The 15,734-nt window shown below is 43.0% G+C and overlaps 1 pseudogene; it reads left to right on the forward strand.

Moving 5' to 3' along the window:
- The first annotated feature begins 2,490 nt into the window (after positions 1 to 2,490).
- LOC147448499 (ras-related protein RABA1f-like) lies at positions 2,491 to 3,989 on the forward strand (annotated as a pseudogene).
- The last annotated feature ends 11,745 nt before the right edge of the window (positions 3,990 to 15,734 follow it).

Here is a 15,734-nt window from a genome sequence, read left to right on the forward strand (position 1 = left end):
CAAACTCCAAGTGTGGGAAGTCGGTTCAGTATGGAATATGGTTTATGGTCAAGGGTTGAGATCCCTCATGCATTATGGTTGTGATTTGTTATTGTGGAAGCCGATGTGTTTATTGGATCTTTTTTCGTGATATAGTTGCACTTTCGAAATTTTTCCAATCGTATTATGAACTAAAGTGGTCTTGTAGGATTGGATGTGCATCACCATGAGTTGGGTGGGGTGCTCACCCATGTGATGTGATTGGATTATGATTTATGGTTCTTGGGTTGGATCAAGAAATTGTTTTTTATGGTTCATAGTGGACGTGTAAGGATAGAGACCCTGTACAATCTGACTGCTTAGAAAAGATTGTTTGTGCATATGGAAGATGCTATTGTGATTGGACTCGTGTGTTATGTTTCTCAGGGGATTTCTAATCACCGAGCAAAAAAAATCGAGCGAAGACAAATTCGAGCAAATTGATACAATAGTAACAACGGTGAAAGAAAAAAATTATGTCATGCACATTACCTTCACTACACAAATCTAACACTCAATCGACAAAATTGAGATTTTAGAACCAATATGAAAATTAAATACGCGAGGCACAAGCAATCTCTTCATATTTGAAACATATACAATTCAATTCCATGTGGCGCACCTCCTCTCAAAAATGCTAAAAGAAAAAAATAATGTCAACAATGGTGAAAGAAAAAAATTAGGTCATGCACATTACTTTCACTACACAAATCTAACACTCAATCGACAAAAAATGAGATTTTAGAACCAATATAAAAATTGAATACCGGAGGCACAAGCAATCTCTTTATACTTGAAACATATACAATTCAATTCCATGTCGCATACCTCCTCTCAAAAATAAGTTGTAAAAAATTTGGCAAGCTCCATTTTACTAATTACCAAAAGTTCAAGTCAAAACTTCTTGTTTCACCTAAGTTCGTTGGAAGCTTGTGCAGCATTGGCTTCTAAGTTGCCTCTTAATTCTCCGAGCCCTCCTAATTGCAAATTTAAGGATAAAGTAAAGCTTGAAGAGGTGCCTTTTGCAGAACCTCCAAATTGCTGCTTTATCTGATCATTTTGCTTTTGGAGCCACTTTCCTTGAGACAATTTCTTGCCTAACGTCTATTGTGAGATCAGTAGACAAAAACGATACGACTAGAGCCGACCAAAGCCAAATGCAAGTTCTTCTACAGAGGAAAGGACCAAGTCTCAGTTGCATTTGCCTGTTGGATGCAGAGATAAAGTCATGAAGCAACAATTCCTTAAAACTTCTATATTGTGAGTGCTCTCACTGTTAAAAACACCCAAGGCCATGGCACAACTAGAGAATAATCTACTCCTAGGATATCCATGCAAGATTGAAAGAATCTTTTAGTCCTAGCTCAGAGAATGGTGATTTACAACTTCCAAAGCCTACCATATCTTTTGCAACAATAGGTAAACAAGAGCAACTATCACAGGAACAGAGGTACAAAAGAACTGTTTCTTCTACATGCCGACGTCTATGGCTACAATCCAATGTCCCTCCAATCTTAGTACTGTCGTCTGTGACTTAGGATAAATATGAATATCATTAGCGCTATGGGGTATACCATGTTGGAATGAATCGAGAGTGTTGGTTCGAATCTTGACTTATGTTGAACAGAGTTCGTGCTCATTCGTAGCCTGCCCTAGTTTGGATCTCGAGTTGTGTTATACAAAGTTCGTGCTCATTTGTAGCTTATGTTCAAACATGTTTGGTGGAACGAACTGCTGACTGGTTAATCTACTAAAGTAGGTTGTCCTCGCGGCTACATGGCAGGCTCTCAAGGATCCCATATCCTTGAGAGTATGATATTTAGCAAGAGCCAGATTGTGTGGTCGTGATCCTATGGACAGGAAGCAGTAAATGGGCAAAACGCAGCAATTGTAGGTGCGAGTGAGAAAAGCGACAAAAAAAAAAATCATACACAAAAGCTTGGAGTCCAACTCATTTTGACAAATCCTATTTTTTTCAAGGGAAAATTATCAAAGTACCCCTCTAATTATTTGTGGAAATCCTCAAAATACCCCTCATATTTTAGAAATTCTCAAAATACCCTTGTATCTATTTTGGTTGGATTCTTCAAGATTTTCTAATCTTTATTCCTTTGCGACAATTGAGATCCGTTTTTGAGTGCTTAGCATGGAGTTTGTCACAAATTACCTCACAAAAAGGGCAATTATGTTCAAACAATAATGAAGCAATTCGTCTCCAGAGCCTACATAACCAACTCAAATTCTAGTTTTAGCATGTTGTATTGATAGACAATCAGTGTTCTTATGAAAAGCTTCAAAAGAAAATTATCTTTGGAGAAATTTAATCTCATAACCGGGCGTATTTTGGGAATTTAGGACAAACGATCGGGGGTACTTTGGGAACTTTTGAAATTTGAGGGCAACTTAAAGGAGTATTTTGGTAATTTTCCCTTTCACTGGTTTGCTACTGCAACCATTCCGCGCCGGTGCGGAATGGTTGCAGCAGCAGACAAAGGAGATACTGGAGCGTGCGGTCCCCTTCAGCTGGCGGCCGAGATCACCTCCTCCAGTCAGTGCAGTTGTAGTCACAGAAGAAAAAATTACTTTGAAGCCAGAAAAGCGTGTGCGGGGAGAGCCCTTGCATGTGCTCCTTCCCCCAGTGCGGAATGGTTGCAGGAGCAGACCAAGGAGATACTGGAGCGTGCGGTCCCCTTCAGCTGGCGGCCGAGATCACCTCCTCCAGTCAGTGCGGTTGTAGTCACAGAAGAAAAAATTACTTTGAAGCCAGAAAAGCGTGTGCGGGGAGAGCCCTTGCATGTGCTCCTTCCCCCCTTCTCAGGATGCTTCACCTCCCTCCCCACTACACCATCTGCTCGCCTTCAGCCAGAGAGAGAGAGAGAGAGAGAGAGAGAGAGAGAGAGAGAGAGAGAGAGAGAGAGAGAGAGGCTTCTTCTTAGGTCCTAGCAGACTCCCACTTTGAGTGTGGCGATGGCCTACAGACCTTATGGACGACTATACATGATTACCTCTTCAAGGTGGTTCTAATAGATGACTCCGGTGTAGGCAAGTCCAACCTGCTATTGCGCTTCTCTCAGAATGAGTTCGCCCTAGAGTTTAGGTCCACCATCGATATCAAGTTTGCTACCCGCACCATCAATGTCGATGGCAAGACCATCAAAGCATAGATTTGGAATACTGCCAGCCAAGAAAGATACCGAGCAATCACTAATGCATATTACCGGGGTGCAGTGGGTGCTTTGCTCGTGTATGACATAGCTAGACATATGACTTTCGAGAACTCAGGGAGCACAGAGACTCAATTGTTGTGATAATGATTGTGGGAAACAAATCCGATCTGCGACACTTGAGGGCAGTTTCAACAGAGGATAGCCAGTCTTTTGCAGAGATGAGTGTTTATTCTTTATGGAGACCTCTGCCTTGGAAGCAACAAATGTTGAAAATGCATTCATGCAAGTCCTTATGAAGATTTACAGGGTGGTTAGCGAAAAGGCTCTTGACATAGGCGAAGACCTTGCTGCTGTACCAAGACAAGGGCAAACGATTAGTTCTACAAGTAATGAGTCGACGACACCTAAGAAAGTTGGGTGTTGTTCAGCATAATGGTGAAGGCCACCATAAAGTTGTCACGAATGTGGACTTTGTAAGCTGCCAAGTGTCGTTTTTCTACCAGGCAGCAAGCTTTTTTGTTTGGAATCATTGGAGGAAATCTATGGCAACATTCGAGTGGAAATAGAGCTGCTTCAAGAGGTAACAAGCTAGGTGCCGTATGTCTGTAGATGATCCTCTTGCGTTTGAGATGCAGCAGGAAGAAGATGGATATTCTAGAGTGTGTATTCACCTGCAATCTTCTTTGACTTCATTTGTCATGAGGTGGGGAGATGCTTTCTGGGCTGGTTTTGCAGAGGCTTTATGATAGAATAGGAAGTTTTGCTTCAAAACTAGCCTTTGGAGCTGGCCATGCTTGGAAGTAATTTCAGCATGTTCTAGATACTGTTTTTGTTGGTTGGAAAATTTAGTATGCTGCTGATATAGAGTTTTTTATAGCAAGCAACTTCTTTGTGCTAGATGGCTTGTAGACTTTTGTATTTTGGTCCTCGTAGATTACTTAAGGTTTGGTTAGAGAGAGAGAGAGAGAGAGAGAGAGAGAGAGAGAGAGAGAGAGATATGGTTCTGTGGTTTTTAACAGCAAGCCTTCATTTTGGTGAGAGATGTTGGCACTTTCAACTTCACGCTGGACATAGAGCTCAAAGGTGCGATCCAGATCGCATGCTCTTGAGATTGCTTAAAATACACTAAACCCTGGTTTTTTTCTAACAGTACTTAGGCCCTTGGTTGGGGTTGATCACTTTTTACTATGAGACACCATTTTACACTTTGATAAATGGCTATCTATAGGAGAGTGAATGCTAGAGGCCTACGCTAATGGTACAAACCACTATAGAACATTACATTGTATGCACTCCGGAGTCATGTTTGATAGGTTGAAAAAGTGCACTTCGAAGAATCTTGAAGACTATGGATGGAAATGTATTCGAAGTGGATAATAGAGGTGGAAAGTGCTAGAACAGCATATGCTAGGTGCCCTTGGCTTGTCGCAAGCATCGATGTGGAATGATTTCGTCGACACTTGCGACAAGTTGGGGGCATTTATTTGTTCCATGATTGAAATTGGCTCCAAGTTTGGTTCCATGGGATTAGTCATCATGGTATTTGAGTTTGGTTGTGGGGTTAGTTTGCAACAATGGAAAACCCTCTTGTACTTCTGCAATTTTCTCTTAGTAATAAAGAATGTTTAAAGGGACTTGCTTTGATTATTTCATTGCTCAGAAATACCCGCTTGCCAATTTGTATAACCCTGTTTCTCATAGCAGCATCACCACAAGACTAGGATCACCTACATCGCTTAGCCTTAGACAAAAGGGTCGATGACCTAGGGTTTTGTTGCATAGGGAGTGTTGCTTAGGTCTTCTTTTTTGTTAGACTCATCTACAAGATTAGTGCGACGAGGGTTGACATTTTATACGGCTAATGTGTTGAGAATCTTGCATTGGCTTTGCTTAAACACCTGATGTTGTGCATTGAAGAGGTGTGGCGCCTAAACTAGTATGGTTGGTATTGATACCCTATAACCTGCTGGTATTTGAAATCCTTTTAGAGCTCGAGTTCATGGAGGGAGGCGAAGCAGCCTCAACCTATGTCTGGCTCAGGTAGGTTGGAGGTGTTATGGCTCACTCCCGACGAAGTGAAATTCTCTATGTCCGTAGTAGAGCGGAAGTGGATGGGTGGACCGATCGATCCCTACATAGGTTCTGGTGCTCTATTAGTCATTTTATATTTGTGATGTTATGGTATACCCAGTTTTTGTTATTGCATTAATACATGATTGCCTGTTTCATTTAGATGGAGCATTTAAAGATTGTCTTTCGTCATTTTTTGTGTCTCTGTGCACTCTCTCTCTCTCTCTCTCTCTCTCTCTCTCTCTCTCTCTCTCTCTCTCTCTCTCTTCCTGCAATGCGTGTACGCATATATTCACCCTTCACAATGTTATTTTTCTTGTGTAGGCTTCCATTCATATCACCCATTCAAACGTAGCACTAGTCGATAGGTGCCTCTGGATGCAGTCCGGCTCATGGCCTAAACTCCATGCTAAGTCAGGCGCTGATAACTCTTCCCCTATGCAAACTCTGATGTATATTGAAAATTGTATAAAAGTGTAAATTGTGTATTTTGTGCATAGACCCCTGGGAAGGGGTATCTCTCATCATCTAATAAAGTTGCATATCGACATAAACATGACTCGTCTTTATGCAGCCATGTATACATATCAAACAATTCCTCTTAAGACAATCAATCAAGTTGGTTCTCTACTCTTAGCATGAACCGTAAGCCATACATATGGCTCTCGCGATACATGTCATCACACCTTGGCTATGGCCAAGAGACAAACCTCAAGCCATAATCAAACTATAAGACATAAACCACAATCGATTAGATGAGTGAGCACTCAACCCCACTTTGGGTGATGCTTAACCATCTTATAAAACCACTTTAGCACATCACTTTAGTACAAGCATATCCAAAAAAATAATCCAAGAGTCACATCCCCTATCACAACTAGAAATAATAACAATAACCACAAGGAAAATCTTAGCCCTTGACCATAAACCATAACCATCTTAAAAGCAACTCCTACAGTTGGAGTTTCATTGCACCTACTATTGATCGACTCACATACGTATATGATGCTTAAGGTGATTTTTTAATGCATAAATATTTTTTGACGAATGATTAAACATCATTTCAAATCACCAATGTAAAAGCCTTTAATCATATGCAAGTGCCACATTACAACTGCACTTGATCCTCCTTCTACATAGTTTTTACCTAGAAGGATAGAAAGTAGTAGAGATGTGCATATGAGACATACACATGTTCTCCAAGGTTTCGTGCACAAACTATCACCATCACATGATCATAATTATGATAAAAAAAACAACCCTATCACTATGAGTAAACATATGCCATAACTTCTTTCATGCAAAACAAATTTTTCCTATTTATGGATGCATGCATAACACACAAGAGAGAGTGTTTGACCCCATATCAATGCACCAATCTCATTCCTATAACATAGGCTATCACCTTACCACATTACCTCGCACATATGAGATCAATGTGAATAACTATGATGCAAAAAGAAAGTTGTTTTATGCAAAATTGAACATACAACTTGGTGTAGGTAGCCGAGAGGTAGCCATACATCCAATCATATCTTTATGGACATCCAACAAGTGGGATTAGTTCAAAAAAAGCAAGACATAACGCATATATGAACTTTATTCACATCAAACCCACAACTCCATATGATACCCCTCCATCCCATACCAAAAGCAATTAATAACTCACATCCTTGAGGTGATAAAGGCAGTCTAAATACATTTATCAAAACTAATAATTAAGGTCTTTTCTTGGTTAAGTGGGATTTCACATCCAATGAGTACATTTGGTAGCCCTCCAAAGAGCCTAAGGTCCAAAACTTTGACTAAGTACAAGAAACAACATGCTATATATTGAACATAACTCTTCACAAAATCAAAATTTTGACATGAGGCAAATAAGAGATAATACTCCAAACAATGTGATTAATCATCGTCTCAAAGGGTTTGGTCTGTTTCATAGGGGTTTGGTAGATACAATCAAAACGGTGTCTCTTTTGCATGCACAACTTAAGAGAAGAGCATGCTTTTTATGTATCTACGTGAGCGTATGCACACCACACACATAGTTTTCAGCTTGTTGAACATGGGGAAGGGTACAAAGCAAGATTTTTGAGTGAGCTTTTTGTCCATGGAGTGAGCTTCTTTCTATGGCTTCACACAAATAACTCGCTTGGCTAGCATTTTGCTTGAGCTCTTTGTCCATTGAGAAAGCTTTTTTCTATGTATTCTTCAAAAGAGCTCTCTTTGACCAACATCCAAGGGGTCCGCATGTTCAACCAACATGAAGGAATGTGCATTGTCTCAGAAATTTGTTGCGTATTTCCATCATTGAATAGATAGGATTCAAACCCACTTGCCAATGTCGGCTCTCCTTATATTCCAACGCATCCGCACTCAACTCCCTTTGAAACGCACTGCATCTATCCCTCCTGGAGCTACAATGACCCAAACGCAGCCACATCATTGGTGCGTTATTGCTCACACCATGACGGGATCCAAATCCACTTGCCAAGACCGGCTCTCCTTGTAGGTCGATGCAGCCTCACTCAACTCCCTCTAAAACGCACTCCATTTGTCCCTCTTTGACCAACATCTTAGGGTTCTAGGCATCCCAACCTTGACACTAAACACGTCTCCTCAACACTCTTGAAACATGCAATACATTGGCTTAGTTCGCCACCAAGGGAATCATTCCTTAAGAGGAATGCGTATTTTCTCTAAAATTCACTACGTTTTTTCGTCGCAGTTGACTCTTGGAGCCACAATGACTCAAACACAGCCATATCATTAGTGTGTTCTTCTCGTGCCATGGGTAGGCAGGATTCAAACCCAATTGGCAAGACCATCTCTCCTTATAGGCCGATGTACCCACACTTAACTCCCTTTGAAACGCACTCCATCTACCCATCTTTGACCACCATCTGAGGGTTCCAGGAATCCGACCACCTTCACACTAAACATGCCTCCTCAAGACTCTGGAAATAGACAATCCATGGGTTTTGTTCGCCATCAAAACCACTCCGCCCTCGACTCTGAGAGGATTGCATAATTTCTTTGAAACAATAACATGCGGAATCTTGTATTCATGTTGACCCAAATGCAGCCAGATCATTGGCGTGCGATGCTCATGCCATGGGTATACAGGATCCAAGCCCACTTTCCAATATCGACTCTCTGTATAGGTCGACGCAGCCTCATTCAACTCCCTTTGAAACGCTCTACATCTGTCCCTCTTTGAACAACATATGAGTGTTTCAAGCATCCAAACACCTGGACACTAAACATGCCTCCCAAACACTCATGAAATATGTAATGCATATGTTTCATTCACCAAGAAAACCACTCCTCGCTCGACTCTAAGAGGAATGCACATTCTTTTTGAAATCCACTGCGTTTTTCCATTGCCGTCGAACCTTGTAGCGAAGGTGACCCAAACGCAGTCAGATCATTGTCGTGTGCTACTCATTCCATGGGAATATGGGATCCAAACCCACTTGCCAAGTCCAGCTCTCCGTATAGGCCGACGCAGTCTCACTCGACTCCCTCTAAAATGCACTCCATTTGTCCCTCTTTGACCGACATCCGAGTGTTACGAGTGTCTGACCACCTTGACACTAAACATGCCTCCTCAATACTTTGGAGACATGCAATCCATGTGCTTCACTCGCCAAGGGAATCACTCTTGGCTCGACCATGAGAGAAATGCACATTTTCTTTGAAATCCGTTGCGTTTTTTTATCATCGTAAAATCTTGTAGTGAAGGCGATCCAAATGTAGCCAGATCATTGTTGTGTGCTACTCACTCCATGGGTATACGGGATCCAAACCCACTTGCCAAGACCGGCTCTACGTATAGGCCGATGTAGCCTCACTCAACTCCCTTTGAAACACATTCCATCTGTCCCTCTTCTCAAATATAATTGTAGTCAACTAGTGTTTGTCCATATCCCAGAATCATTGTTCTAATGCTTTTCTTTCGCTTAGCCGTGCTGCTTGTGCTTTCGTAATTTTTGGAAGCTCATCCAAATTTTTTTTCTTACTCTCCATGATCGTGAAGTATCATCCCATATGGCTACCAAGCATTCCAAGAACACCTGTGTCTCCTCCATATTGCACTACCACATCTCCCTTCTTGGTATACATGTTCAACATCTGATACAGATAGCAATGTCCACGTTCCATTCCTCCTGCAACGAGAGGACTTGTGAGGAAAGGAGAAAAGTAGAGAAAGCAACAGAACTACACAAAAAAAGCAACTACAAAAAAGGATGTACCTCTCAATGGTGTTCCATCTTCTTGCATGGTCCATTCGCTCTCTTGGATTGTATCGAGCTGTGTGTCCTCATTTGGGTTTCAACACTTCAGCAATTGGGGCTCGATTTTTCTTGAAAACAATAAGAAGAAGCGATCTTATGATCATATTAACATCCTTGCATACTGGTGTCTTGCAAACTATGACTATAGTGTATGCTCGCTCCCACCCTGCACCTATTGCATCAATGTTAGCTAGGTATGGAAACAAATATGTCATTTTCATCTGCTATCAAAAAACTCAGATGTGCAACTTTGTCGAAATGACAAACATCCATGTCATTCCATTCTTGTGTAGATGACAACGGGATACCATGCACAAGGCAATTTGGAGGCAAAAACATGATTGAAGCGGACATCCATGCAGCCATCCAAACCCCAGCCTAGACATACACACGGTTGTCCTTTTTCACATGGCCTTCAATGCCTGCCAACATGGAGCCAACAATCTCATTTTCTCCATGCTTGTATCCAAGAAGGAGAGACAATTCTGCTCGTCGAACACTAAAGAACACAACCAACAAAACAAAGTAGTTGGTCACACTACAAGATGTACTTCATATTAGCGACGCTCAAAAGTGAAAACCCACGGCGTCGCTAAGTTACAAGTAAAATAGCGACGCTCATAGCAACGCCTATAGCGACGTCGACAGGGGTAAAAAATAACCGAGAGCGTCCAAAAACTCAGATTTTAGATTTGAGTTTTCGACACTCAAGCAAGCAAAGGTAACCCGCGCTCTCCCTTTCTCTCTCTCTTTCTTCTCCACACACACATACACACACGAGGAGAGGAAGGAGAGCCAGGTATGCTCCTTCGCTCTCCTCTCTCCCATGTTCCCTTCCCCTCCTTTCTCTCTCTCCCTCTCTCTCTCTCTCACACGCACACACGCGCACGCGCACACACACACATTGTGTTTTTGAGAGATTGAGAGAGAGATTGAGAGAGATTGAGAGAGAGAGAGAGAGAGAGAGAGAGAGAGAGAGAGAGAGAGAGCACATGCATAAACAAAAAACACACACACACACACACACAGAGCACATGCATAAACAAAAACACACACACACACACACACACACACACACACACACACAGAGAGAAGAAGAAGAAGAAGAAGAAGAAGAAGAAGAAGAAGAAGAGAGTTTTAACGTCGTAGGAAACTATCCAAGAGACCTTAAAGATCTAGGGGAGAGAGAGAGAGAGAGAGAGAGAGAGAGAGAGAGAGAGAGAGAGAGAGAGAGAGAGAGAGAGAGAGAGGGATGGTTATGTGGTTTTTAACAACAAGCCTTCATTTTGGTGAGAGATGTTGGCACTTTCAACTTCACGCTGGACATAGAGCTCAAAGGTGCGATCCAGATCGAAGGCTCTTGAGATTGCTTAAAATACACTGAACCCTGGTTTTTTTCTAACACTGCTTAGGCCCTTGGTTGGGGTTGATCACTTTTTACTATGAGACACCATTTTACACTTTGATAAATGGCTATCTATAGGAGAGTGAATGCTAGAGGCCTACGCGAATGGTACAAACCACTATAGAACATTACATTGTATGCACTTCGGAGTCATGTTTGATAGGTTGAAAAAGTGCACTTCGAAGAATCTTGAAGACTATGGATGGAAATGTATTCGAAGTGGATAATAGAGGTGGAAAGTGCTAGAACAGCATATGCTAGGTGCCCTTGGCTTGTCGCAAGCATCGATGTGGAATGATTTCGTCAACACTTGCGACAAGTTGGGGGCATTTATTTGTTCCATGATTGAAATTGGCTCCAAGTTTGGTTCCATGGGATTAGTCATCATGGTATTTGAGTTTGGTTGTGGGGTTAGTTTGCAACAATGGAAAACCCTCTTGTACTTCTGCAATTTTCTCTTAGTAATAAAGAATGTTTAAAGGGACTTGCTCGATTATTTCATTGCTCAGAAATACCCGCTCGCCAATTTGTATAACCCACTGGTACAGGGGTGCCCTACTAGGCTTGTCTCATCTTGTGTCCTCACATAAACTCTCTCATAGGTCTCTACAACATGATATCAATCTCCTGCTCTGTGAAGAACCTCATAGGAGCTGCTCTATATCTCTCACTTATATCTTGAATACGTTGATGGTGGTAGACAAAACAACGATGTAATTTGTGAGGAGGTTGTGGGCATCGGGATCTTATGATCTCTGTAGCTCTCGCTACCAGAGTCCCACGTGATATGGGACGATATGTCGTGTAGTCTGATGCCTGAGGAGGGATGCTCTTAAAGTAATCTGTGATTGGCCTTCGAATGGGCCCTCGCATGGAGCACCTTGTTGGAAACAGGGTTGTAGGGAAGCCCACACAGCTTGGAGATGATGAAGAATCTCAAGGTACACAACAGAGAGTAGTATTACTTAGTGTGCAATGGAAAGATAAGTTAGCCATAGAATGATGGGCGTATATACAATGCACGGGGGAAAAACCTCTTAATGAGTGACAAGTGCAAAGCACAACACGGACCCCGACGACCTCAACACCAGGATCGTGCACGCCGAGATGGCCACAGGAAATGAATAGGGGGCACCACCTAGCTTTGAGCGGCTAGGACGCGGACAACGGTGATTTAAAATAGCACAAACACTGCACACACACACAAACACACACACACACACAGAGAGAGAGAGAGAGAGAGAGAGAGAGAGAGAGAGAGAGAGAGAGTGAGGGAAATCAGGGGCTATAGCGGGCCAGGGAGAGTGGGTAATGGGGAGAGAGGGAGAAGCTGGAATGGCGGCCCGCGAGAGGGAGAAAGAGAGAGTATGGATGAGAGAATATGGACAAGAGGGGTGGGGAGAAACTGTAGTAAGGGTGTGTGTGTGTGTATGTGTGTGTGAATAATGAAAGAGAGAGAGGGAGACATTTGTCCCAAGCATGGCGGCCCCTCGTGGGTTGACGGACGATGGAGGGAGAGAGAGAGAGAGAGAGAGAGAGAGAGAGAGAGAGAGAGAGAGAGAGAGAGAGAGAGAGAGAGAGAGAGAGAGAGAGATTTCATGCGCCACATGGGCTCGGCCGACAAGAGAATGAGAGAGGGAGGGTATGAGAGAGAGTGGGAGAGAGAGATGCCGAGAGAGCGAGTGATGGGGAGAGAGAGGCTGAGGGTGGTGCCAAAGGAGGGGCAGCCCGCTGTGGGCGCATGCATGGGAGGGAAGAGGGTGGCATTAGTGCAGGGGAGGAAAAAAAACTAATTTTTATATTATTTTTGCATTATTAAGCTTCCCCAGTTGGGTTCTTTCCCGCGGTCGCGGCTCATCAAAGCTGGCCATCGGAGGGCTAATAATGGGCAGTGATGGGCCATGAGCAGGGGTGCCGCCAAAGCTAGGCCACGTGGGACATGGCAGGGGGCGAGCTGAGCCCATGGTGTTGATGGGGCCACAAACCTTGCGGGATAACGGGCGGGGTATAAGGCCAAGCTTGGCGAGAGCGAGGGGAGGATCAGGGCTTGTAGGGGGCTGACGAGGGTGTGACAAGCTAGGTGATGTCCGCGAGGCCAAGAGGGCAAGGGCTATGGTCCCGGCCTGGAAGTGGCAAGGGGCGGGTGATGCCATAAATGAGGGTGGCGTATTGGATTGGAGCAGGCAGGTCTTCTCGTACGGAGAGCCTTTCACTAACTAGAAGATAGCTTATTTTCCTCCTTTTCAAAGTGTTAACCGGGCTACTCGAGGTCTTCTATACTCGCGGATGAAGGGCTGAAAATGTGCCATTCGTGGACCATCAGTCAACCAGCGCATTGCCGAGCCCTCTGGCGTTGCGCCGTGCTTTGGGCAGACGAAAAAGGAACGTTCTCTTTTTTTTAGATTTTTGAAAACCGGCTATCATGAGGAAAAAAATACCTTTATGGTCCTAAGTGTGTTCACACACATCACTACCGCATATGTATGGTAACAAATTACCCCCTTGGGAATGAGAGCTAGCACATAGCATATAGGGAATTGCCATACCTTGAGAACATGATCAATCCACAAAGGGGAATAAGCCCAAAGCTTTGGGGAAAGGTTTGAACTACTCAAGAGACACTGCCTTTGTGAAAAGATCTGCAAGGTTGTCTTGTGTTGGCACATAAGCTAAGTTGATCTCTCATGCTCAGAGTGTCTCCTTGACATAGTGTTTGTGCCCCTTAATGTGCTTTGTGCGAGCATGAAAAACTGGGTTCCTTGCAACTACCAATGCGCTATGTTAGTGTAGGTGATATGTTGGCATTGTTCTGTACAACACCCAAATCAGCCATAAGGCGTCTGAGCACCACTCAACCGTAGCTGTGAAGACTGCTCTATACTCAGCCTCACAATAGGAAGCGGCCATGGTAGTTTGCTTCTTGCTCAACAATGATATGCATGAACTGCCAAGCATAAAACAAAAACCCCTCTTAGACACTCGCATGTCATGATAACTAGCCCAATCCGAATCCAAAAAAACATGTAAATCTGGCAGCAATGATCCTCCCTTGGGATAAAACAAGCCAAGACATAAAGTGCCACTCAAGTAGCAAAAATTCCTCATGACAGTCTGACAATGCTTAGACCCTTGGCTATGCATTAATCTGCTAACCTGTGAGATTGCAAATTGAATATGCAACCACGTATTAAGTACATACATAAGGCATCCAACAACAATTTGGTAAAGAGTGACATTAGCAGGATCACCTACATCATGAGAGTCTTCAAACTTGTTTCCATGAGATTGGCAATAGGTTTGCAATCCTCAAGTCCAAACTTACATAGCAATGTTTTAATGTAACTTGTCTGACACAAGGCAATACCGCCATCACACTGCTTAAACTGTATGCCCAAGTAATGATGCAACAGCCCCAACTCTGTCATCTCGAGAGTAGCATTCAAATGAGCCTTCAATTCATCAATATGTGTCTCATTAGGTCCAGTGATCAACAAATCATCCACATATAGAACAACAATGAGAAGTTCATCACCCTCATGCTTTACATACAAAGTGATTTCTGCTAGACTGTTACAAAAGCCTCGTTTAACCAATTGAGTGTCAGCTTTCTCATACCAAGCATGGGAGATTGCTTCAACCCATACAAAGCTTTCTTACATTTGCACACTTTATCTTCCTTCCTTTAATGAAAAAACCGCGAGGCTGCGTTACATAAACCTCCTCAAATATGTCACCATTCAAGAAAATAGTATAACAATATCTGGTTGATGTACAACCCACATGATAGCCTCGGTCATGACACACACCTGGGCACCACCATCCACATATGCTTGCACTTCCGTCTTCTTTCCCAGCATAGCTTCAACTATTGGCACCATATCCACTGGGTGACCAACCCTCAAAGATGACACCATACTTTGATGCTTTTCCTTCTTGGAAGGAAGCTGCGTACTCACACACTTGGTCCACTGCCTCCTCAATTTAGCGTTCAAAGCCACCAACTAACCAAAAGATATATTTGCCTTTTGATTTTGTATGTCATCTACAATATCATAGTCTTCAACACCTTGGCCAAGGAGGTAGTCCTTTGGACCAATTTTCCTTCTTCGCTGCCTCTCGCTACTCTCTGGTTTGTCTTCTACCTTAGCCCTCCCTTTCCTTGCTCTTGTTTCCCTCTCTTCTTCCGTCTCTTTCTCCCTATCATGCCTAGCTCTCTTACTGACCAAACCATCCACATCTTGATTCTCAAGGGTAATGATGTTAATAGCTCTGCCTTCTCCATTTCCAGGCAACGATTGTGGTTGTTGCGGCGGCGGTGCTTCTAGTGCCCGCTCTTGATGATTTTCTTCTATTCTCCCTCGACCACGTCCATAAAAGGGGTATATCCCTCCTCTCTCTCTTGGTGGTTCAAGACAATCAGGGATGTAGTGTAATGAAATTGGCCTATTTCATTTGAGAGTAGAGGAAATTAATGAGAGTACTTTTGAGAAATGACTTTGTGAGCATAGCGGGTGAACATAATTGAAGATAGCAACATAATCATAGCAATTAGTTAACTTGGCATGAACAATACTTTTGCAAGAAAGAGAATTTAGAGAACATGACAACAGTTGAGGACCAGATTTATGTGGAGCCGGTCCCCCCTCCAATAGGCATTTGTATTATGATTTCTCCCATTAAGAGAGACTTGTTACAATACAATCTTTGTGTTCCTTGTGACCTAGGTGATGCAATGAAGATGGAAAGCTTCATGCATCACAAACATAACATAAACTT

The sequence above is a fragment of the Adiantum capillus-veneris genome, chromosome 10 (genome assembly GCF_014529385.1).
Source record: "Adiantum capillus-veneris isolate H3 chromosome 10, ASM1452938v2, whole genome shotgun sequence".
Lineage (NCBI taxonomy): Eukaryota > Viridiplantae > Streptophyta > Polypodiopsida > Polypodiales > Pteridaceae > Adiantum > Adiantum capillus-veneris.